Source organism: Aythya ferina (assembly GCF_964211825.1).
Source record: "Aythya ferina genome assembly, chromosome: 2".
Taxonomy (NCBI): domain Eukaryota; kingdom Metazoa; phylum Chordata; class Aves; order Anseriformes; family Anatidae; genus Aythya; species Aythya ferina.
The window spans coordinates 156,013,251-156,039,012 of NC_140297.1; the positions used below are offsets into that span (position 1 = coordinate 156,013,251).

Consider the following 25,762-nt stretch of genomic DNA (forward strand, 5'->3'; position numbering starts at 1 on the left):
TCTTTTATCAGAGCTGAGGAGTCCCTAATTAAACTAACTATGTAAAATACTACTTAATGAGCCCATAAATAAATACCAGCAGGAGAGGTGGCAGAACTATAAAACACCTGCTGGGGAAGGTCTGATCTCCAGAGGAGACTTAAGAAGAACAAAGCAAAGATCAGAACTGTTAGAGCACCACAGCCCACCTCAATAATGGACATCCCCGAGGAGAACCACACAAACACTTAGGGAAACACCTACAGCCTCCTACCTTCCATCACTAGCACCTTCATCTTTTTGGTAATTTTAGTGGAGCTTAACATTAGTAAACATTCAAAACATGCAGTAGTGCAATTGTCCTTTGAAGTCTCTCCTTTCACACATTACATTTTACTCTGTTTAAACCACTGCTAACACCCCAGCAAGTTCTGCTTGGCATTGCCTTTGATTTGAAGGGTGTGTGCAATGCCTTGCCAAGTCCAGGCAACTATGATGATGCATATTTAAGGGACCATGGCAAAAGTTACCTGAGTTCCTGGCAGAAAGGAGATCATCTAGAACAAGTGAACTACTAAACCCCAGTCAGGCCAGATAAATGGCATGCAAAAGACCTGGGGAGGCGAAGACTTAATGGTGAGTCAAACAAGGATGTAAAATTTAGTCATTCCTGCTCCAGGCAAAGGTAGGCATCAGCTTTGCCTGGGAGCAGGGCTGATCCTCTTACTTGTAGAACACCCCCCCACAATAAAACACAGAGTTGTAATGGCCTATTACAGATGCCACCCATGGCTCTATCCACATCCTGTTACTTTGTAAACTCTGGCAAGGCAACCATCCAGTGCAATAATCAAAGAGTCTGTCCACAACTTTTATCCCTTCTGAATATGATTCTGTCTTTCTTTCAAGACATCGTGCCACATGGTTTTCCTAACATTACTCCAAAAATTTCAAATAAGCCACATTTAAGAGAGGGAAAAAAAAAAAAAAAAAGCACACTCCGCAAACACCCATGGCTGCATGTTTAGACCTCCCCTGTGTCTTCAGCAGTTCCCTCATCCTCAGCATTTAGACATCCACTACTCTGCTTGGAAGGCTTTCCCTCTTTCAAACTCTGTGGTGGTACTCAATAAACATAAAGCACCTGTGAATAACCAATTGCATTCCATTTTAGCTGGTCTTCAAGCTGCTCCACAATAATTTCTGCAGTATGACAACATACTGAAGATGCAACTAGCTACTTAAAGGTACAATCTCACCTGTTGCCTATAGCTTTCTAAATAGATCCCTCCTCCTTCAATGCTGTCCATCCTTTCTTAAAGGGTTGGTGTTCAACAGTAACCTTATTTTAGATCTCTTTCCAGCATGCTTTCAGAAAAGTAAACTTCATTTTCTCAGGCCTAACAGTCATAGTCATCTGAACAGCTGAATCTGTTAATTGATCCAAATTAGCAAGTCCTGAGTGGAGAAGATTGCATTATGTCTTCAGATCAGCACCACCATAAGAATCCTCCTAGGATCCTCCTTTTCTTTCCCCCTACTATGTGGAATAGCTTCTGCTGCTTTAGAAGCAGCAGATAGGTAGGGGTTTTTTTGTTGTTTGTTTGTTTGTTTTGTTTTTTGCTGTTGTTTGTTTTTAATCCAGGGAAGGGAAAAAAATAGAAAAAGAAATAGAAGTCTCCTATTAGAAATTTAATTTAATTTCTACAATAAGCATAATACATCTGTGTACAAGTCCATAACTTACAGGAGAACTTTGCACAAGCCACTGAGCTGGAAAGCCAAGCTGGGGATCAGCAAGTAAACAAGCAGATTACTCTTTTCATTTTCCCTGAATAATTTGTTTCAACGTGGCTTTTACTACATCACGCATCATTATGGGTACTAATATATCAAGATCCTCAAGGAAACCTCAGAGGCTATCATACCAATTTCCACATCCATCACAGCAGAAATAATTTTTGGAAACTCCATACAACTTAGATTTCCCTTATTTGATCAGTAAATATCTTAAACTATCACCTTTACCTCAGATAACTGAAAAAAATATGATGGTGAGAACAGAATATAATCACCACAGGGAAGACGACACCACTAATGAAGTTACAGTCTATATGGTATTTCACTTTCTTTGCAGTTGCTTTTTAGCAGCTGATCTTGACACCTCATTCAAACAGGAGAATTCAAAGCATTTCAATTATGTGCAGAAAATAACCAAAGTCTTGCACAATAATGAACTAATGTCAAGACTGACAGACAGCTAGGAGATTTCTAGTCTCTCCTTGCAAAGAGAACAATATTGACCTGTAACATCCATTTCCAACCCTAACCTATTCCAAAGCAGAATAGCTTTTTCTTTCTTTCTAAGTCTACTTTACTCCATCTCCATTATTTCTTAGTACAAGTAACTTACCTGTTTAAGCTAGCTCTCCCTTCTGTGTGGTAGCTTTTTAAAACAAAGATATATGCCTTAAAAGGCAGAGTATTTATAGGAGAGGCTCTGCCACAGTGAAGATTATGTTAAGTGGTGGGAAGGACTAAGATCGCAAACATGTGCATACATATTCATCTACACCCACAGCATCACTGACAGCATTAGGTGAGCTTGTCTTGCTGCAAGCAGTGGCTGATGCCAAAGCACAGTTTGTGTGTATAGTATTGAAGATTTGTTTGGTTTTGTTTCTTCTCCTGAAAGCAAGTGTGTTGTCATAAGGAGCAGAAATCCCTTTAGAGACACAGACATTTAATGCAATGATGTTTACAACAGCAGAGTGGTGGAGATAATAGCTGAATAAAATTTTACTTGAGTACTGCAGAAAACTACATTTTGCAGTAATGAGGTTTTGCTATAGTATATATCTGACCATAGTGGCTGTCAGTTTGAGTTAAAGCTGAAAAAATAATGTTCAAGTGCTTTTTTCATTTCACCTTTCTTGTCTGGAACAGAGCTGTTTTGTTTTCTGTTTGCATTTCAGCCTGATGTCTGCAAAACTGAGTCCAAAAACTGAAGGCAGTTGGAGTTATAAGTAAGTAAGTCCTCTAGGAAAAAAAAAAATAAATAAAAATAAAAATAAAAATAAAGGCTTTTTGCGTCCCTTATGATCATGTTTCATGCATTTTCATTTGCACCATGCAGCTATACCAGGGAATAAAATAAGTATTAGGCTTTCTCATTGCACCTGAATACAGAGTAGAGAGCAAGCTGCTGTGACGCTTTCCTAAAAGTACAGGAATATGCTACTATTCTCCAGCCCAAGTCCTTTCTAAATCAGAAATCTGCTATATACAGACAAAAATAGCAAGCACTGTTGTGTGAGGGCTGCATCCAGCCCTTTTCTCCAGCCCTGAAACAAGACAACACCTGGCACAGACCCACTGGTGTTAATGAGGTGATGTGCAAACATTGATTGTATCTGCTGCTTGGTTCCTTTGCAATGTGACTTTTCCTGATGCACCCTCTTTTCCTCTATGCATGCAACTGCAGCAGCCACATGTAAGGACTTGCTATTTGTTGTGTGCCTGTTTGATCTCAGGTGCAGAGCTTTTCCTTTCAGCTCCTGACTGTGAGGGCAGGTCATACTTCTAAAGGATTAAATTTCAAACTTTTTTGGGGAACAATTTCTCCTACCCTCTCCCTGTTATTTCTGTCCTAGCTTTTTAGGTTTAATCATATAGAAGCAGATTAGGCTTGTTTGTTTGTTTTCTGTTTGTTTGTTTTCTTCTTCCTTCTTCTTAGAAGCAGAAAGACAGACTTCCAAGATGAACTAACTTTTTTAATAAGTTTTAATAAGTTATAACTTTTTTAATAAGTTTAATAAGTTTTTTTAATAAGTTTTCAGGGTTTCATTTTTTTCCTTGTTACATTCTACTGGCCCATATGTGGTGGTTTTACCATGCTGGGCAGCTAAACCCCACAACCGCTCTCTCACTCCCCCTCTTTTTAGATGAGGAAGGGGAGAAGTAAAGCAAAGAACAACTCACGGGTTGAGATAAGGATCATTTAATTAAAGGGAAATAATAATAATAATTAAATAAAGATTATTATGAACTAAATGATTTAACTAAAGGGAAATAACAAGGGAAAGGGGAAAAGGGAGGGGGAAAGGGAAAATAAAAAGAGGGGAGGAAAACAAACAAATAAAATAAATGAAGGCTATGTGGAAGTGCAGAGGAAAGAAATTACTCTCTACTTCCCATGAGCGATGACTGACCACGTCCTTGAAGCAGGGCCTCAATGCACACAGCTGATGTTTGGGAGGAGGACCGACATTTTCACAAGAGCCCACCCCACCTCTCTTCTTCCTGTTTCCACCTTTTATTGCTGAGTGTGACATCACATGGTATGGAATATCCCTTTGATTGGTTTAGGTCAGCTGCCCTAGTGATGTTTCTCCTCTCACTTTTTGCCCACCCCCTAGGAGGGTTAGAGAGAGGCCCGATGCTGTGCCACTGCTGCTCAGCAGTAGACACAACACTGGTGTGATAACACTGCTGTTCCAGCTACAAGTACAGAGTACGGCACTGTATGGGCTGCTGCCGGGAAAGTCAACATTCCAGCCAGACCCAGTACACCATATTAGAGGGGTTTACCAATGTGCATTTACACAGGTTAAATCAGTCTCACTTCAGTGCCTGGTAAAATTATGGAGATTATTCTGGGACTTACTTAAAGGTCAATGCAGTCATCAGTCAGGGCCAACATGGATTCACAAGGGGAGGGTCATGTTTAACAAATGTTATTTCCTTCCATGATGAGATCACCCCGCCAGTTGATCAAAGGAAGCCAGTCAATGTAATCTTTCTGGATTTCAGTAAAGCTTTTGATACTGTCTCCCACAGTATCCTTCTGGACATAATGACCAGAAAACAGTCAGATAAAAGCATAATAAGATGGGTGAACAACTGGCTGATGGGTCAGGCCCATAGAGTTTTTGTAAATGGGGTTACATCAGGCTGGTGACCTGTCACTAGTAGGATTCCTCACAGCTCCATTTCAGGACCAGTCCTCTTCAGTGTTTTTATAAATGATTTGGATGAAGGACTTTTTGAGTTTTTTGAGAAAGTTCACAGATGATACCAAATTGGGTGGAGCTATCGACACCATCAAGGATGGTGAAGTCTTTCAGAGAGATTTAGACAGGTTGGAGAGCTGAGCAATTACCAACAATATTAAGTTTAACAAGAGCAAGTGTTGGATTCTGCACCTGGGAAGGGGCAACCCTTGCTGTACATACAGAATGGGGGATGAGATGTTGGAGAGCAGCCCTGCAGAGAGGAATCTGGGGGTTTTGGTTGACAGCAAGCTGAACACGAACCAGCAGCATGCCCTGGCAGCCAGGAGGGCCAACCATATCCTGGAGTGCATCAAGTACAGCATTGCTAGTCAGTCAAGGGAAGTGACTGTCCTGCTCTGCTCTGTGCTGGTGCAGCCTCACCTCGAATACTCTGTGCAGTTTGGGGCAACACAATATAAGAAAGATATAAAACTGTTAGAGAGTGTCCACAGGAGGGCAACAAAGATGGTGAAGGGTCTGGAGGGGATGATGTTTGAGGAGCCTTGGTTTGTTGAGTCCGGAGCAGAGCAGGCCAAGGGGAGGCCTCATGGCGGCCTGCAGCTCCCTCACGAGGGGAGCAGAGGGGCAGGCGCTGAGCTCTGCTCTCTGGGGACAGCGACAGGACCCAAGGGAACGGCATGGAGCTGGGACAGGGGAGGGTCAGGCTGGGGGTTAGGGAAAGGTTTTGCCCCCAGAGGTGGTTGGGCACTGGGACAGGCTCCCCAATGCACTGGTCACAGCACCAAACCTACAGGAGTTCAAGAAGTGTTTTGACAGTGCTTCCAGATATATGGTGTGATTTTTTGTGTGGTCCTTTGGGGACCCAGGAGTTGGACTCAACAAACCTTGTGGGTCTCTTCCAACTCAGATATTCTATTATTCTATGATATCTAAGTTTCATATCTACATAATTGAAGCATGGCACTTTACCTTAGATGGGATCCAGAAAAGAGCATGGAAGCGAAAGTCCCTGTTTTAGGGGGAACAACCATGCATACTTCCATCATGGGGATTTTCATGCATATCTCAGGGGATTTTTGCTCCCTCAGCAGGCCCACAGACCTACAACCTCTACTTTTGGATGAAAAAGTGTCACAAATTCTCTATATCCCATAGCTGCAGAACTGCAGTAATCTTCACCAACATAATACAAGAGCTCAAAGGAGCTGAGGGATGGGCTATAGTTAAGGATTTCCCAGTCACACAGGAGTAGAGGCAGGAAGGAAGGAAACAGCTAAAGCATTTAGAATCAGTTAGGTTGGAAAAGACCGTTAATCATCAAGTGTATCCATCAACCTCACACTAACAAATCTGACGCTAAACCACATCCTGAAGTGTCACATCCACATCTTTTAAATACCTCCAGGGATGGGGACTCCACCACCTCCCTGGACATCCTGTCCCAATGCTTGACAACTCTTTTTGTGAAAATAATGTTCATAATGTTCAGTCTAAACCTGTCTAAGCCTGTCCCAATGCATATTGAGGCCATTTCCTCACAACCTGCCTGCTACCTATTCATGGCTTTGGTCTGGTTAAGAGTTTTTTATTTGCTTTCTGTGGGCTGAGGACAGTGGTATGAAATGGAGGTTTGTGTCAGAGATCACCACACACACAGCCAGCCAGGACACTCGTATTTCTGCACTTGAGAAGTTTGGGGTATAATAAATCATAGTGAGCAGATTAGGCAAGATGAATGGGGCATCAAGAGCTGACATCTAAACTGGGGGGGAATTTCAGCCTTGATCTTACTCTGTCAGCAATGACACATTAGATGACCCAGAGGAGTTGGAAACATGAAGGTAATAAAGTAGCATTCAAATATCAGTAGTAGCTCACAGTTGAATGCAGCATATCTACAGTTTCTGTTCATAAGGAAAAAAATAAAATCTAAGAATGATCCATATTTTTTTTCAAAGCACTTTGTAGACTATTCAAAATTCTAACCTCAGAAAGGCTGCAATTATGTATTTTAGAAAGCAGATGGCTAGGAGGGGATGTGGTAAAAGAATATAAGATAATGAATGCTCTGGAGAAGATTCTGTCTCATGAGTCCAAATAGATGTTCAAGGAAATTAAGAGGTGAGGAATGAAAGGGAGATCAAAGGAATGTCATTTCTAACTCACCATGTGATTAAACTGTAATTAATTGCTACAGGATGGGGCTGAGGCCAAAAATAAAATAAAATAATAATAATAATAAAATAGCAGGATTCTAAATGTGATAAAACATCTACATAAGATACCAGGAAGTCTCACGGTTATTTTTATAGATGATTAAAATTTTTAATTAAAATAATTCACCCTCAGACAACATTGAGAAAGGACATTAAATCTCATGCTGTAGGGCTTAAAACAATCTCCAAATATTAATGGCTCTGGATGAGTCCCAGCTTGCAGAGCCGATTATTCACATCTTCCAATTGTTAATTCTGACATTTCAGTCCTATCCCATGGTTTCAAATGAGTGGGGTTGGGCCTCTGCTGCTCTTGGGCAAATTGCAGTCTCTCAGTCCAGAACCATAGTGACCTTCTGCCCAGAGATAGTCTTCTCCACCACAGTAGGTGAGAACTATGGATGCTGAAGGACACGTTGATACTCAGTACTTAAAAACATCTACATGAGCAACTCTATATGACTGTTTTTTAGCCCAAGGTACAGAGTAGAAGATACATTGTATCCAGTTATCTCATGTTGCCCTCTTTGATACACTAATTTCTTGTTTCTCTTTAAAATTTACCACCTTCCCGCTTTTCTATTAGCTTGCTACTGACTTTGTAAAAATAAATAAATAAATAAATAAATCAGAATGGCTTACCATGGGGGCATAAATGTATATGGAAATAAGATGTGACATATGGGAACCAGGGAATTCAGGCAAATATATTATCTTTTATTGGATCATTTCACAGGAACTCCAGAAATGATTTTCATCTCACATGTGTCTTTGACCTGGTGATGCTAACCTAAATGTACTTCTTCACATCCTCAGTTAAGTGCTGAGGCTAATGACTTTAGCATTCAGATCAATAATCCTTTGAAACAAATTGGAGTGAATTTAGGGCAGGGGAAAAGGTAATATACTGAGTCCCTGAGGACTCACCTTGTATCTCTTCAAAATAGTTACAAGGTAGGCATTGCAAAGTCTACCTTGATCATGCTGCTCCACCAGCATGATCCAGCCGTGGAGAAAATGCTTCTAGGGATGACAAACTAAGCCTCCTCCCTTTTTAATTTGGCTGCTTAGGATAACAATTAGCATAGGCTGATGAGAACTCCAGTATGATGAGAAATCAATTGTATGCCCAAAGGTAGAGCAAAAGGATTAATTTCCTTTTAGGAAGAAAAATCCATGCAGTTAGGTTATTGCAACAATTAGAAACTCATATGAAATACACAAATTTAAATATAGATAATTTTAGTTCTTAAATTTGAAATGGATTGCTCTTCTAGTTGCTATTAAAGACTAAGTTATTTTTAAATCGCATATTTTGTTGGTAGATCTGGTTGGTTACTTTTGTCAGATCTAGTCAAACCTTCTGCATGTCCAGTGGGTTTGCATTGACATCAAAAGCAAGCAATAGAGAGACCAAAGCATATATTACTGCCATTGCAACACATTGGAGTGTGCAGCAAGTTGCACTGCAGCAGTGGAAATGGAAGGCTTTCCCCTCACATACACACCTTAGAAAAACTTTCAGACCAAATGTGGCTTCTTTTTGTTCATGTATTTATTTATTTTAAAATGCCCCCTGGAGTTACTGACCCACTTTAAGTCAGACAGTATCCATCTTAGCATATGTTTTTCAGGGATGGGTCAACTGTTTTTGACACTTTCTTTTCAGAAGAAAGAAATGTTTCAAATCTAAAGTATGTCATCATGCCTCCACGCATTGCTCAGTTGTGCTCTCTGACCCCCAGAGACAAGTAGACCCTTCACACCCATTGTCTGCTTTGTAGAGCTGGTGGTAGGGACCTCAGTGACTGTAGATCAGAGATGCTGGTTTACGATCTCTTTTCTGATGGCTAAGGAATACCATCAGACCTATAGTTACCTAGAATCTGTTTTTAGTCTTATTCACTTGTATTTGCCATAACTAACTCCTTCCTACTGCAGGAGTTCATCCTTGATCACTTTCTTTCATTGTTATACAGTCTTCAGGAACTGGTACCAGCGTTATGCAGGTGAATCCATACATGCATATACATGCACACATATCAGAGCATTTACAGATATGCAACAAACCTTCTCTAGACTCATCCAGATGTAACGTTGACTTGACTCTTCCTGGTGCTTTCAAAGGGCTGGATTGAACTAAAGGACCCAGGCATTCCCTTCCAGTTACATATTCCCATATTTTGTTGCATGTAAGACATTTGATTTCCATTGGTATATACACTGTTTGCATATATTCTACTGTGAGTCAATAGAATGTCAGCATGAGGGTCCTCAAAATCATAAGCTTCAAAATCCTTCTTTAGCTCCTCCTTTATCTATGATGCACCAGAAACAGCAATAGTAACTCCAGGCACTTAATTTGCTGCTTTACAATATATCAAGACATATTTTTCCTTAGGGAGGTCAGAATATCTGAGGGTCTGGATCATATCAGGGAGGACCCCTAAGGTAACAATTCTTCTTCCAGTACTACCAAAGAGTACTACTTGGGGGAAGGAAAAGGGAAGCACAGGGACCCTATAACTGTACTTTCTGTATTCAGGCTCCTCATAAAACAAAGCCAGAATAGACACAGTTAGGCCTTTCATCCAGAAATTCTATTAAGAGACTATTAACAACCACATGATAGACTCTCAAGACCAGTTCCCTTGCCCTGCTTGTGTTGATCTTAATCCATATCTCCTTCCCTCAGTCTACTTGAAGGGATTTGTTCCTTGAAATACTATTCTCATTATTTTATACTATTCATTATTTTTTCTTTCCTCTTTCAGGTTTCAGTGAACCAAAGACTAAAACAAAGTCTTCCATTTCTTCATGACAAGGGGAGAGCTACCATTAAGACAAACATACTCTCACTGCTGGCCTTAAGGGTATTTCACTATTTTAAGCAAAGTGAAACCACTTCATTAAACTAGATGAAGGGAACTTTTGTGAACATCCTCAAACCCAGTGTTTGAGGTCTTTGCCTTGAATTTGGAGCATAGTTCTATGTTATTTCCTTAGGCAAAGGAAGTGTTTAAGTCTCCCAAACCTCCATAATTGCCATAACCACTGATCCATTGGATGAAAGGTGCCATAATACCTCCTTCTATATCTTGCTGAAGGACAGATTTTGTAAGGGATACTTCAAGCCTTTTTATCACAAAAAGTAAAAGAAGTAGATGATCACCACTACAGACTTTTGATCTGGATAAATATATAAACTAATTAGGACTTTCAAGACTTAAGTACTTCTAAACCTATTCAAGAACAGAGAGATGAGGGTCTGAAAAATTTGCTCCTGGAAATTCAGGGTCTGAAGAGTTTGGTATCTCCTGAGTGATGCAGTCAAGTAGAGATTTACTGAGCACCCACACAAAAGCAAGCACTTGACAATGCTTGCTTGCCAAAGTCCTTGTGTCCCCTTGTCCAGGCTCATCACCAGGGATGGTTTCTGTGACTATATGATTTATTTCAAGCCATGTGGTGTTAACAAAAATAGGCCTCTCTACTAGTTGACTTACATCTGAGGAGGGTGAGATCATTCTATCATTTCTAGTCACTCTAATTTGGAGCAGCTTGTGCTGATGATGTGTTTACTGGCTAGTTAATTATTTCATGTGGCTGTCCTGTGAAAGTTGAAATGAAGGCAACCTCTCAGCTGTGCACCAGGAAAACTGGAGGTGGTGTTAGGAACTATGACTTGTAGAGGCTTTTCTTGCAAAGGTGATTAACATATGTTTTTCAGAGTTATCCCAGCTGGACTCATGATTTTATGTTTCTCATTTGATTCTTTCCCTTCTATCTCTGTCCCAGAACTGCACTGATTTATCAACCAGTCGATTACTTAGGTTATTGCTTTTTAATTTTAACCAAGTTAGAAATTTATTCCTTCTATATAAATGTCTATATAAGATAATTTGTGGTTACTACTGGATCATAGCCAAAATTTGCCCTGCCACTTCCTATACTTTAAGGTACAAAAATAGTCATGTCTCAGTCTGCCTCATCCCCCTCTGTGCACAGTGAAAACACTCTCCTCAGTTCATCTCCTTTCCTGCTCAGCAGCTAACTGGGCATATCACTGCCCATGAACTTCCCTTGATCATTTCATCTTCCTTTACACATCAGAAACAAGATCTAAGCCTTTTTAAGCTATCCTCATTTCATTTAGTTGACTCATTACTACCTCAAAACAGTACTAATTTCTGCTGTCCTTTCACCAGCCTTACCATTGAGGAATTAAATGAAATGCAGCATTGCTCCCAGGTTCCTTCCAGTGGTGACACCTATCTCTTGCTCTGACATGAAGTCTGATGCTGCCAGACTAGGGACCCAACCCTACAAAGCGCCCACTGGGAGCACATTGGGACCCTTCGTCTCCTCACTGGTGCTGTGCCCAGTTGCTCTCATTCTAAGTCAGGCACAGCTCTACGACATCCCATTCAAAATGTCTACAACATCCCCACATACTGCTGGTTCCTGACCCCTGAAGTACTCTTCAGAGTTGTAATAACACAGAAATTCATAATCATTACTTATCTAGCTCACTTTTTATTAATAAGCATATATGCATCAAGCCAGATAGATAAACTAAAATGTTTTATTTGAAAGATAGCCAATCTCATTACCAAAATACATTTTTTCTCCTTTACAATTTGTCCCGGTGGCTTTATTTGCACTAGGAAATATGTTTTCTGGTTGGTTGGTTGGTTGTTTTTTTTTGTTTGTTTGTTTTGGGACCTGATTGTATGTATGTACCTTATTTGGGCTGCCTGTATATCAAGGCTTAAAATGAAGAAACTTTGCTTTCTTTATCACATGCATATTTTCTGTTCACAGCAGATATCCTTATATCTGGGATCACTTTGTGACTGAAAAGCCAATATCCAGATGAACACTGAGGTCCAGACTCAATCCACCAGTGCAAAAAGTTGATCCATCTTCCCTCTAAGGAGCCGGTGTGCCAGTGGAGAGACAGAGTCCTCCAGACTGGCACTCAGACCTTGTGAAAGGACAAAGTACCCTGAATAATCCTTTCTTTTTCTGTAGAAAAAAACCTTTATTAAACAGACATTGGCAGTGGTTTCAGTCAAGTATCCACAGTCTAGACGTAGGAATCTAGACTTTTTGAAAAACATTAATATTTATAGATGGCAATGAGATTTATGCATATAATTCTGTAAACTAATGAAACCAGGACAAAAGTGTAGTTTTGTGGGAATAACCTCTGATTTTTTTCCCCTGTAGCAGTAAGCTCTTCCACTGTAATGCCTGCATAACAATTTTCTTTCCTTTTCTTTTTTTTTTTTTTTTTTTCCATTTATGTATTTCTGTTTCAGGTTTCATAAGCAAACTTTAAATTAATCCACTTTTCCATACTTTTACTGTAAAATTAATTTACTATGCAGTGTACATCCCTTAAAATGTACTTCAGAGGTAAGTTCTTTGGGTTTTGATATGCCTTTATGATGTTACATAAATCAATAATCTTCTTTTGTTGCTGTTTTTAATGTTTAACTTTTTGCATGATTACACTTAAAAGAGAAATAAATGCTTCCAAAATAAAATGTGTCCTGGCCCACAAGACTCAGATTCACAAGTTGGGGTTTCTTCCTAGGTCTAGTGATTTTTGTCTGTAGGTTGGTATTTTTGATGGGAAGAGATTACAGATGTAAACACGTTATGTGACAGAAACACACATCATTTTCCTCACTCCAGACTCTATTGAGAAATAAATTAATGAATGAGTGAGGTCATGGTTTAAATAAGGTTTGGATTAATCATGAACTAAATCTCTTTCTTATAAAAACTTCCCAGTAGCCTGTGTGAAAGACACATGATGCTAAACCAGACCTCTTAAATAGGCCTAATTATCACTTTTCTTATTTTCTCGGAAATGACAGATAGAGAAAAGGACTCTTTCTTGCACAAAGTCCTGTAAAATCTTTGTATGTGTGTCATGATGTGTCGTGACAGCCGATGTGCTGTAACTGCCCTATAGCAGACAGGAATTGCATCTAGGTTTGTCATCTCTTCTCAGGAGCACAAGCTCATTAAAGAAATTAATGCAATAGACCACAAAATGTAGTCATTATCTTTGGCTGAAACAGAAATAACACTGCCTTTTTCATCGTAGACACTGTTAAAAGATTTCTGTCAGAGTTGTTTCCCCGGCCAAAACAAACAAACAAAACATAATGCTCCATCCTTGGAGCATTATCTTATTTTTCTGCTTTTTCTTCCTTCTTAATTGACTTATTAATTAATGGCTTCCTTACTAATTTGGCTTTAAAAAGACAAAACAGAAAGTTGGCTCCAACATCCAAGTTCATGGCGGGTAGGGTAAAGCTGCCAGAAGAAATAAGCGCCCCAGAGAATCCTTCTTCCAGCCTAATTTAGACCCCTATATTACCACAGGATGTGTTGTCCCCTGGAGCTACCTCTCTCTCCATGAACTACTAGATAACTTACTCAGGCTAGATTCCTAAATTTTAGACAGCCACAGATGAAGGAGCTGAATTTGAACCTAATATACATGCCTGTTCTGAATACCTGCTGCATCAGCTAGATCTTCCTCCCATGGAAAGCTAAAGTGATCTCATCTGTGATACTGCTTCACAAGAGCAGCAAATGCTATAAGAAAAAAAGACCATAAACAGAAACATGTAACACTGCACAGGCTGTCATCTCATCCGATCTCATCTCCTAATGGCTAAGCATGGTCAGCCCTGGAGTAAATGGCCTCCATGCACAAGGGAGCACCACAACCAACTGCTAGAACAATGTTTCCTGGGGACACTGGCACATGAGAGGCATGTGGAGTGTGCATTTTAATTCATTACTTTACTGTGTGCCTTTTAAATTCTGTAACAGCCTTAGTGGCAATACCATATTCACAGTTTTGTAAGCAAGCTCAATGAAAGTGTCTATATCATGAACGTGATATAGCTATTCCAGTTTCAGCTTTGAGATCTGCAATAAATTCAGTGGAACTCTTCCAGATGGACACAGACATTCTAGATTACTATACTGTGTCCTATTCAGTACAGGTTCCCATCTATAGCCAGCGAGGAACACCTGAACTCTTCCTCTACTGCTGAGGGCTGATGTTTAAGCACAGTCCATCCTCACCTTAATTCTGCTCACAGCTGTACTGGGTCTGGCTGGAATGTTAACTTTCCCGGCAGCAGCCCATTCAGTGCCGTACTCTGTACTTGTAGCTGGAACAGCAGTGTTATCACACCAGTGTTGTGTCTACTGCTGAGCAGCAGTGGCACAGCATCGGGCCTTTCTCTAACCCTCCTAGGGGGTGGGCAAAAAGTGAGGAGAGAAACATCACTAGGGCAGCTGACCTAAACCAATCAAAGGGATATTCCATACCATGTGGTGTCACACTCAGCAATAAAAGGTGGAAACAGGAAGAAGAGGGGAGGGGTGGGCTCTCGTTGAGAAGACGTCGGTCCTCCTCTCGAACACCGGCTGCGTGCGTTGAGGCCTTGCTTCAAGGACGTGGTCAATCATCGCTCATTTGTGGGAAGTAGAGAGTAATTTCTTTCCTCTGCACTTCCATATAGCTTTCATTTATTTTGTTTGTTTGTTTTCCTCCCTTTTTCCTCTTTTCCCCTTTACTTCCCCTTAGTTAAATTGTTTAGTTCATGGTAGTCTTTATTTAATTATTATAATTATTTCCCTTTAATTAAATTATTCTTATCTCAACCCGTGAGTTGTTCTTTGCTTTACTTCTCCCCCTCCTCATCTAAAGGAGGGGGAGTGAGAGAGCGGTTGTGGGGTTTAGCTGCCCAGCACGGTAAAACCACCACAACAGCTATCATTAGCATCCCCAGGATTACTCACAGCATACCCACAGTCCCAGGATCTACTTATGAAACAAATGATATGCTAATCAATTCTGTTCTGTGCAGCTTCATTGTTTAGCATGCCCATCAGGGATAGTAATTTGAAAAAGCAACACATTATAGAAAGAAAGTTATTTTATACAGTTTCCTCTTATGATGTTCAAGTGGTACCTATTTTGAAGAATGTAGGGAGCTGGATATTTCTGCCTACAACATCCCCTATGGATAGTTTTGATCTAATCTTGCTAATGATACCTGTCACGACACTATTTTGCTCGGTCTCATAGAAATTGGAGTAGTGGAGATTTAAAATACCCTGAAACAAAGCTGCATAGCACAGGTGGTAAAAGGCCTGTGAGGGATGAAATAGGAAAGGAACTTAATGAGACTTAGCTTACTCAGTCTAAATAAAGCGAAGAAGAGGTGGAGAGAGAATGAAATGCTGTGACTATTTTTCCACTGAAAATTAGATAAAGATAAGAACAATCTATTTCAGGCTGCCCTGAAATATGTTCCAAAAAGCTAGGACCTTACATTTAAGATGAGGAAAAACTTAGATAAAAAGGAAGATTTTCTCCTGAAAGCCATTTAATCTTCAAAAAAGCACCCACATAAATTCCCAAGCTACTCTTAGTGCTGAATGAGCTACTCTTACTACTGAGTATTCAAAGAGATGTAACAAAACAGAGTTGTGTAGGATTAAAAACACCCTCAAGGAAGTGAGTGCTTGTAGCATGAAAGAAAACACAAAGTGATTCTTTCCCTTAGCCAAAATGAGGGATTTAACTCTGTTCTTCCACAGTTGAAAGTATGGAAACATTATCAGTTTAAGCATGAAAGTTTGAGATTAGTAATAAACCCACATCCTTTATTATCAAAACCAAAGCAATATATAAAATATACAGGGAATCATCTTTAGACATGGTGACCCACATAAGGAGGAGAACAGAGTGAAAAGCCACATTCAGAGAAGGAAAATGAAGAGGTTTTAAGAGGTTGTATTTGGTGAGATGGAAGAGGTTCCTCTTCCCTTGCTGCCTCTTACCTCTTGTTGAAAGAGGGCAAAGGGAAAAGCTCAGCGCCTGGCAATAGTGGTCTCCTGTTCAGATTTTTTTATGTTTCTATTCTCCCAAAGCATGGCTTTCTGTGAAGCAAAGGTCTAAACCTCTCCCAAATAATTAGTCAGAAACAGGAAAAGAACAACAATGTAATGCCTGGCCCTTGGACTGATGGATGCAGCTGAGCTATAGCATGAGGAGGAGAGATCTCTGTGTTCCCAGGTGAGGAACAGTACATCATGCTTTCTTTGTAAATTGTTCTAATTATGCCCTAATTACCATACCTGGAAGGAATTTTTCTGATGCTCTGTGCTGAAGTCTCACCTTTACATTTTGACAAACAGCTGCAAATTGCTGTCAATGTCATTAAGCTCCTGCTGAGAAGGTCACCAGCTAGCTTGGCACCATGGCTTTAAGACCCCCTCAATTTCCTGCATCCTTCAGTCACTTTCTTTTCTTTTTTTTTTTTTCTTTTTTTGTTTAGAAATTTACATATAACCCAGGCAAAACATTGTATTACCATTTCACACAGAAAAAAGATTGTTGCAAATCAACACACTCTTTGAATCAGGCTCAAAATCCCAAGTCACAGTCTTACAGCAGCCTGTTGTGTTACTGACCTTTGAAGATCATCAACTGGAGCCCTCAGCTGTCACAGTTCACATACTGGAGAATAAACTTTAATAGATGACAGCTTAATTTCATGGGCCTAGCTAGGATGTCACTTGTTCTATTGCCTCCTCCACAGAGGTGGTCACCTCCATTAAGATGCAGAACAAGTGTAAATTGTAAAGTAGAACTGCCCAGAATGAATCTTGGGTCGTCTAGATACAAACTCTGTGATATAAGCTTTGATTTTCCATTCTGACTCACACTAGTATGACTATGTTTCAAGCTGCATGTGTGAAAAATATTGCAGTTCTAGATAAGCTGTCTTTTGGGAAGCTTTAATGATTGATGATAAAACCCAAATAAGGCAGTTTTTCACCCATTTAGCTGCCATCTCCAGTGAAGCCACATAGTTACAGCAAGGCTTATTGCATTGGTGCGATGTATGATACTCTTCTACTTTAATCTAGGAAAAGGAAGTGAAATAGAGGATCCAGGATGAAGACGTATCCTTGAGGTACTAATTTGCATGGCAGAGAGACAAAGCACATCTGTAGGTGGAACATTCACCCATAGTCTGTTTTTGTTTGTTTGTTTGTTTTGTTTTGTTTTAAGGAAAATGTTTGTGCTACTCTTTCTGGAAGACCTGGTATGGCTTATGTTAAATAGCAGGGGTTCATCAGTGCTAAAACACTCCCTTCAACCTTGCCCAGGAAGAGCTAGAAGATGTACATTGGAGAGTTGGAGGAGTAAACCTGTTGGTCTTCCCAGCTAAATGCACCTACAGACAGCACTGGATATATTTGTTGAAGGTTTTAAGGCATCACACCTGTGGAGCACTGATAAATGCATTGATACACTGTAGATCAGCCAGAGGTTGTGTAATTGAAGGTTTATTGAACAGATGCATTGAAGATATGCAATGCAGATTGGGTTGAATACACATTTTTATGTGAACTGGTTATGTACAATCCAGTACAAAAATGTTCATCCATTTCATAGAAGTAAAGCACAATCCTGGGGCCTTTGTTCTTTCATTTTTTTAAGAAACAGGGTAGCAGTACCATTCAATGGAACCTACTTTACAATGCAGATATTTTTTTCAGGTTTCAAAAAACAGTGTGACCAGCAGGGCTAGGGAGGTGATCGTCCCCCTGTACTCAGCTCTGGTGAGGCCGCACCTCGAGTACTGTGTTCAGTTTTGGGCCCCTCGCTACAAGAAGGACATGGAGGTGCTTGAGCGGGTGCAGAGAAGGGCGACAAAGCTGGTGAGGGGCCTGGAGAACAAGTCCTACGAGGAGCGGCTGAGGGAGCTGGGCTTGTTCAGCCTGGAGAAGAGGAGGCTCAGGGGCGACCTTATCGCTCTTTATAGGTACCTCAAGGGAGGCTGTAGCGAGGTGGGGGTTGGCCTGTTCTCCCACGTGCCTGGTGACAGGACAAGGGGGAATGGGCTTAAGTTGAGCCGGGGGAGTTTTAGGTTAGATGTTAGGAAGAACTTCTTCACTGAAAGGGTTGTTAGGCACTGGAACAGGCTGCCCAGGGAAGTGGTGGAGTCACCATCCCTGGAGGTCTTTAAAAGACGTTTAGATGTAGAGCTTAGGGAAATGGTTTAGTGGGGACTGTTAGCGTTAGGTCAGAGGTTGGACTCGATGACCTTGAGGTCTCTTCCAACCTAGAAAATTCTGTGATTCTGTGATTCTGTGAAAATACTTAATAAAACTTTAGTTTTGTTAAAATATTAATATTAACCAATTATAAAAGGTGAGATAGAGATCATACATTAAATAATTCAACCAACATATGGTATTCTGCGTTTCCTTCTTAGGACAGAGGGAAATAATACCAGTGACAGCTGATCATAATCTTAAAACAAGTTTTTAGTCATGAGAATTCCTTTTTTGCCAAACTGTTTGGAAATCTGAAAATCTGACTGCATTAAAGAACAAAAACAACCCTTTTAATTAAAATTAGCTGTTTTGGTTGGATCTGATATTCTGTGTATAGTAAAAACAAAAATAACAACATCAGCAACACTCTGTAATGGAGACCAGTTACAGCACAGCAGGAAAAGAATATAACAGATGGAAAAACAGGAGTCAAAAAAATCATACAAGAGTAACAACAAAGGTGACAACTAATTGTTTTTATTGATTTACTGTCTGACTTGTGTACATCATTTTCCAAAAGGTAGAGCAGGCAGTGACTACGTATGAAAATAAGTAAATAAACAAACAAATAATAATAATACAAAACAAAATAGAAATATCCCATACTATCCTGGCAAAGAGAAGATCTCCTTTTTTGACACAATTTGTGGTATAGCTGTCTGATTCCTCTGGAGGTCTCTGAGCCCAGCAAGGTGTGTCAAGAGAAAAAAAAGGTGCTATTCACAGTAGTAACTGAATATATTACTAATGTATAAGGGGAAAAAATCTAAAGCCTGTCTTCTTTGGGTCTGAATTTATCCAACGGAACTGGTAGGACTTACCCAGGACTTACTAGTTCCAGCGTGCTGATATGCTTTTTTTAAATAAACATAGCCATGAACATGTGCAAAATGATAGCGTGACCAGCAGAGCCATCAGCACACTTGTGGCAGGAATGGGTTGGAGCAGCCCCGTGCTGATGGAGCCCCGAACCATTCTGCTATGTGAGGAGTCCCTGTACTATGGAGCCACCTCAGATCTTTGTTCAGATATGGATGGAGTACAAGACCCAGATGAGTGTTATGAGGATGATTTTTCTTTCCACTGATCTACAGTGAAGGGAACAGAAAGCAGAAGGGTGAGACCATCTAGTCCTGTGTACATATCATGACACACTGCACACCCCTCTCCAATCTCTGGCAAGGGGAACAACCCTCTTCTAGACCACAGGTGGAAAGAAGACCTACAGCCTTCACAGAAATCAGATTCTTTATGAACTTTCACACACCCATTCTGTAGTACCACTATGGACCCAACGCTGGGAGCATCCAGAGAAGCAGGAGCATCCAAAGAAAGAGGTTTCAGGATTACCTTGAGGGGTGCAGTCAGTCTTATGCTGGGGTGTCCTCCTTACACAGAGACAACCTTTTAAAGCATTGAGTAGTTCAGCCTTCAGAGTCAGGCAAACAACTTGATACCATGATCAAATTTAGGAAGAGGAAAGGATGCAGAAAGCCATGTACAGGGCATCCTCCAAATGTTCCCAGTACCAGGACCTCTGTCAGGTCCATCTGCTCAATGCTAACAACCACACACAGAAGGCCCATACTGTACCTCTTTTTTAAAAAGACAACACAACTTCATCACAGTCATATAAGGAGCTTCACCATAAATTATGCAGAGAACGATCTAGGAAGTCAAGGGAGAGTAGAAAGCAGAAAGTGGGAGAACTGTAATAATTGGTTTAATCCATCTGAGCAACAGACTGCCAGTTGGCACTTTTGGCATTTTGTGTATTAACTGTCAGCATCTGACAGATTAAGCAGCAGAGGTCAGTGATAGGTTTCTGCTCTAGAAGGCAATTCTACAGTGGTGAAGGGCATTCACTTCAAAAACAAAACAAAACAACAAAAAAGAACCTTGCTCTGTACTCTGCTCTCTGTTTACACTGAAAGAACAACAAAGGGGTTTTCAATATACACCAGGGTAACTGACAGCAGAATTTGACCTGACTTCAGCAGAAGTGTATCCTATTAGAGGGGAAGGGATGCTGTCTACAAGGATGGAGAGTTTTTTGTGCAGCTGCTAATGCAAGCAGGTTCTTGATCTATGACCAGGGCTCCTTGGCATTATAAAATACTAATTATAAAATCCATCTATGTGACAAGACAATTCCAAAAACACAAGCACTTCCCAGTGACTTTCTTGTATTTAGGATGAGGCACAGACAATCTGAAACACTGAAATGTAAGGACCCTGCAAAGATAACCGAAGTTAAAGTTCATGTAAGTGTTAGAGGGCTTCCAGAAGTGCTAGGTCTGATAACTGGCTGTAACTCAGAAAAATTCTTAACTACTTGCTTATACCTTGTGGTGTTGGAGCAGCTAGCTAGTAATCTGATCACTAACTAATCAAATTTGTTAGTTTCTTTTCAGAAAGATTTGGAAAAAAAAAATGTAGTATTTAGTCTGGATATAGACAAGATGGAGAGAGAGGTGGATTAGTTGCCCAGTGCTTTGTTTTTTCCTATTCTCTTACCCAAACTTCAGCTGTATAGGTGAGCAAGCACAGATTCAGCAGAATGATCCCTGTGCAAGGTCATTACCAATGGAGAGCACCAGGAGGCACATGCTGAGGCACTGTGGTGAGTGTGCAAGAGATTTTGTCAAGATACTTTAATGTTTCATTATTGTTGCTGATGGCATTTTTTGTTTTGTTTTGTTTTGCTTTTATTGAAAACTACAACAATTCTAAAAGTTATTTTCTTCCCCATCTGTCCCTCATTTTCCGAATAAATGAGGTTATGACATAGATATTTTCAAGCCTAGGAATTTGATTCTGCTGCATGTTATACAAGGGCAGGCTTCAAGCCTTATTTTGCTTTCCTAATAGGAAAAAAAAAAAAAAAAAAAAAAAAAAAAGTAGCTCACATATTCCAATCCAGGAAATAATTTCATGCAGTCAAGAAAAATCCCCCCTACTGGCTCTGTTTCAATTTGCTTTGTCCCATTCCCATTCCAGTGGACTCTCCTCTCCAGCCATCTTTCCCCTAGGTCCTTCTACCTAATCCATCCTCATGCCAGCTTGTATTTGGGCTCTTTGGGCTTTCCTCCCAGGCTTGTTGGCCTTGCAACCCCACACTGTCAGTTTTAGCTAGAATCTCTTCTCCTCCATTTATGGTGCCTGCACAAGAAACAACCATGAGCACAAATGATAGGCTTTCTGCTGTCAGCTTTCATTCCCTGTCAACACCCTCTGCTGTCAACACTCTTTATCTCCAGCTTGCCAGAGACGGGAGGGATGAGATTCAGGTCCAAATTCAAGTACTTACATCTAGACGTAGGTGTCCAAGCTCCCATTAACAGAGATCTCCTCAGTCAATGGAACCTAGAGAACAGTTCATTTCTCCTCACCATTTGGTAGCTCTGCTCTCCTCCAGGTTTCTCTGGAGCCTAAAGCGCATGTTGACACTTGTGCGAACATCCACATACCGAATGTGTATTTTGATTTAGTCAGAAGTGTTTTAGGTCTTCTGACAGACCGCAGTCAACATAGAGAAGGTCTTGTCCAATCTGTGGAAGGTGCATATGCTACTGTTGCATACAGGGTTGTTGTGAGGTGCCAAGGGAAGTTCAAGGGAGCATATGTCTTGAGACCTTTTTCTTCTACCATATTTTCCAGAAGATTTAAAAGTCTTGTGAGTTAGCAGCAAAAGAAATATCTCCAATATTAAGGTTTTTAACAACTTGACTATCAGCTACTCTGCACTTTAGAGCATCTTAAAGAAAAGGCCAGTGCCTTTTCTCTCACATGGAAAAATAAATAAATAAATAAATAAAACCAGTTTTCAGTCTTCAGAATGACTGAAATAGGACAACACACAAAGAAACATATACACACCCTTCAGTCTTAGGCACACACCCAGCAAGAAAAAAATCAGTCAGGATAATTAAAGTTTGGAAAAGTTACAGCTAACAGAAATGAGGGCAAGTATTGCATAATCTTAACTGTATCTGGCTCTAACAGCTCAGCTCATTATAGTAATACCTTTTTCTCAACCAAGACCGCACAGATCTTTCTCCTCCTCTCTGTTTTCACTGGCTTCTCCAAGGGAGTCTTATTCTTTGCCATTATAGTTTACTGATAAAATCACACAATTGTTTTTCTTGCCTGAGTTAATGAAAAGTCATAGCCTCTTAGTTCTGCCAGCGTACTCTCATTCCTCTCCGCTGACCTCCTCCCAGTTTATCCATGTGTGGTTTAAAGAACATTTTCCCAAATCCTTGTATCTTTCAGAGCTTTTCATGTGAACTGCAGTGTCTTCTTTTTCCCTTGTGTTTCCCCACTGCCTGTGCACACCTAGATTTTTTGATGCTCTACACTGATAACATCTTTTTAGGTCAGAGTTTGCTGTTTTGTTCTGTGTTTCCACAGCTTTCCAATGCAATTCTGGCACAGGTCTCATCTTCTTGATACCAATGCACAGATATAAGTAAAAGGTATGAAAGATGAGCATATCTATTTGCTACAAGTAGACCTAAGTAAATGTTCCAGCTAAGACCTTCCACACAAAAAAAAAAAAAAAAAAGACATTTTCACATTTTCCTTCTTATCTGCTAGATCAAAACAGTTTTCCAACCTTTTAAATTAAAGTGCAGCAAGACCTGATAATGGATACCGGGTCTTTCTATAGAAACTAATCACCTTTCACAGTGCATCTCTTCTTATTGACATTCACCTTGGCTCCAGAGTGACTCACCAGCTGCTGAGCTATGAACTTTGAAATGTTTACTTTCACACTACACAGTTAGGCCTCCACTGCAAAGGAAGAGTGAGAACAAGTCCAGGAGTCCACTCCTCCATGGCAGATTTGTCTCACCCTCAGTCATCACAAGGATCTATCAGTAAATTCTAAATGTTTACAGGATACATTGAATACCATCATGAAGTAATCACTTTCAAGGCTCATGTAAATGGAAATAACAAATGAAAGCTATGCCACACATATTAGAGTTAAACCCAAAATTGGCAGATTTCTATTTATGTCCTAGTTCTCTACTTTCCAAGAGTGCATGCAGTTGGACCTCCTGTGAACCCAATCTCCAGCAAGGAGTGCATTATGGTGCAAGACCTCAGCCCTATAGCTTGCAAGCACAGCTATGCTAGGCAAAACAGTAGGATTCATAATTTGGCTTTCCAATAACTAAAATGAGAAAAAAGGAGGAAGAGAATCGATAGGTAAGGAGGGTAAGATCTGTTTACCTTCAATGACCTCTGATGGACTTATGAAAATATCAAAATTAAGCAGCTTTTTAGCTGGAAAAAAAATAAATAAAAATGAGGGCTTCTAATGAATTGAGGGCTTCTAAAAAAAAAGAATTGAGGGCTTCTAATTATTAGGATGTAGGCAGAAAATTCAAAAATCATTTTGCCTGACTCCAGCGATGCCTTCTGGTGACAATAATTTAAGATTGCTTAAATATCCTGAATGACAACACTTCTCATCTAGTGATCCATAGATTTTTTCAAATTATAACCCTGTCATAAGCAAAAAATAGCTTAAATTGTGAAAACTGACAGACGGCAGATAATTGAGTGTATGCGTGTTTGTGGGAAATGTCTGGAATTGAACTTTTGAACTCTCAAGCAGCAGCCTGCTATCTGTTAGCTGCAACTAGTAAAGGCTGGCTGTATATTTTGATAACTTGTGGTCAAAACAGAAGTTACACATCCTGAAAATTCCTATTAAAAAAGAAACATGAAACAGGACCACCGGTTAGGAGGCTGACCACATGCTGTGCTTCTGCACATAGACTATTCAGATAGAAAACTGTGGGCTTAAAGTCTGGCAAGAAGAGAAGACATATACTTGAAAGGAATAAGTGATCTTGGGAAGAAAAAGGAGACCTGGAAAGAAGAAAGTAAAGCTCATAGCTGCTGGAAACATCCTGGTAGTGGGAGGAAGGTCTGGGGGATGGGGGAGAAGCACAAAGACAACCAGGGACATCAAACAGTAACCCCCAAGACAGGTGACCAAGAGCAGTAGCACAATAACGACCAACACAACTCTGCTCATGTGTCCTAGACCAGCAGTGACCTCCCCACAAGAACAAGGAATCATGCCCTGGTATAAATGAATGAATCTTTGAGATAATCAGTTAGGGTACAAACTCCTGCCTCCTTGATTATTAAATAAATGCTTGATTGGCTCTGGAGTGTAGTAATGCTTTGCATCCCAGGAAATATGCAATGTTGTAATGTTTGTTCTCCAAACTAGCTGCATCTTCAGCAGTGACTGTAATAAACTTGTATCCAGAGTTTGAGATGCAGACTGCGTACCTTCTGCCTCATAATTATTACTGAATATATTGAATCAGAGGGACTCACAGATTTTGGGTACCTTACCTCTGTATTTTTTAAAATATTATTATTAATAATTGAAATATATATATATATTATATGTATATATATATATATATATATACACACACATATATAATAAAGCTTGACATTTTAGGGGATAACATAATTTTTTATTCATAACTAGGCCTTGTGTCCAGCAGCTCTGCACTTAAGATGAAAGTTACTGATGGATCTTCTATTGCTCCTCCCCAAAGAAAAGCTTCCCATACAACCTGACGCATGTTTATAACCAGTTTAAGCTTGAGCCACAATACCAAAGCATATGGAGTGCTCATAAATCTGTACCATGAAAATATTTGCTAACTATAAATAGAAGACTGTCAACCAGATAAAAGCAATCTTTTTCTGAAAACACTCTGCGGTGCTCCTGGACAACTTCCACAGCTGTTATATAAAAAAATGGATAGAAACTTTTGCTGCTAACCCTCAGGATTGAAGGTTCTTCAATAACTTGCACACAGTCTTATTGACTTTTTTTTTTTTTTTTTTTTTTTTTTTATTTTTATTTTTATTGTTGTTCCAGAGCTCTTGATAAAAACAGTCAGCAGCCAGAAAAATCTATACACAATGAGATGCTGCTGTGGGCCAGCATTATGAATGTAGTCTAGCTCGAGATACCTTTGACGGATGAGTAAGCAGCAGCTAAAACAAACAGCTATGTAATATCAGCTTTGCCATCCTCTGTCTCTAATTCAGCCTGTCACTCGTCTCCCTTGTGAAAGACAAGCCTGTGACAGTTGCTGGGCTGGACTTTTTCTTCACCACATTACCTGATGACATTTAGGCCTCAGCATAGTAAGAAGAGAGAGAAGAACAATCTCAATTGCTGGTGGGTGTCCAACTTTTTGGTGGGTGTCCATCTGTGGGCTGGATGCTGTCCTTTGTAGGCAGCTCCCTGATGGTCTGCATGTGCTTTTTTGGTGGCTCCCCACACATTTTTTCCCCATCATCCATGGTTGGATGTTTGCTGAGGGT

General features: G+C 40.1%; 1 protein-coding gene across 2 annotated transcripts in view; it reads right to left on the reverse strand.

Moving 5' to 3' along the window:
- FAM135B (family with sequence similarity 135 member B) overlaps positions 1-16,188 on the reverse strand; it is a 285,977-nt gene extending 269,789 nt beyond the window's left edge. The window contains exon 1 of one of the 2 annotated variants that reach the window (XM_084510349.1): positions 16,097-16,188. The gene's annotated coding sequence lies outside the window, so the exon portion shown is untranslated. Of the gene's footprint in view, positions 1-2,392; positions 2,414-16,096 lie in introns of those variants that run through there. The other variant, XM_084510350.1, reaches the window with a different exon arrangement.
- Between the last annotated feature and the right edge of the window lie 9,574 nt (positions 16,189-25,762).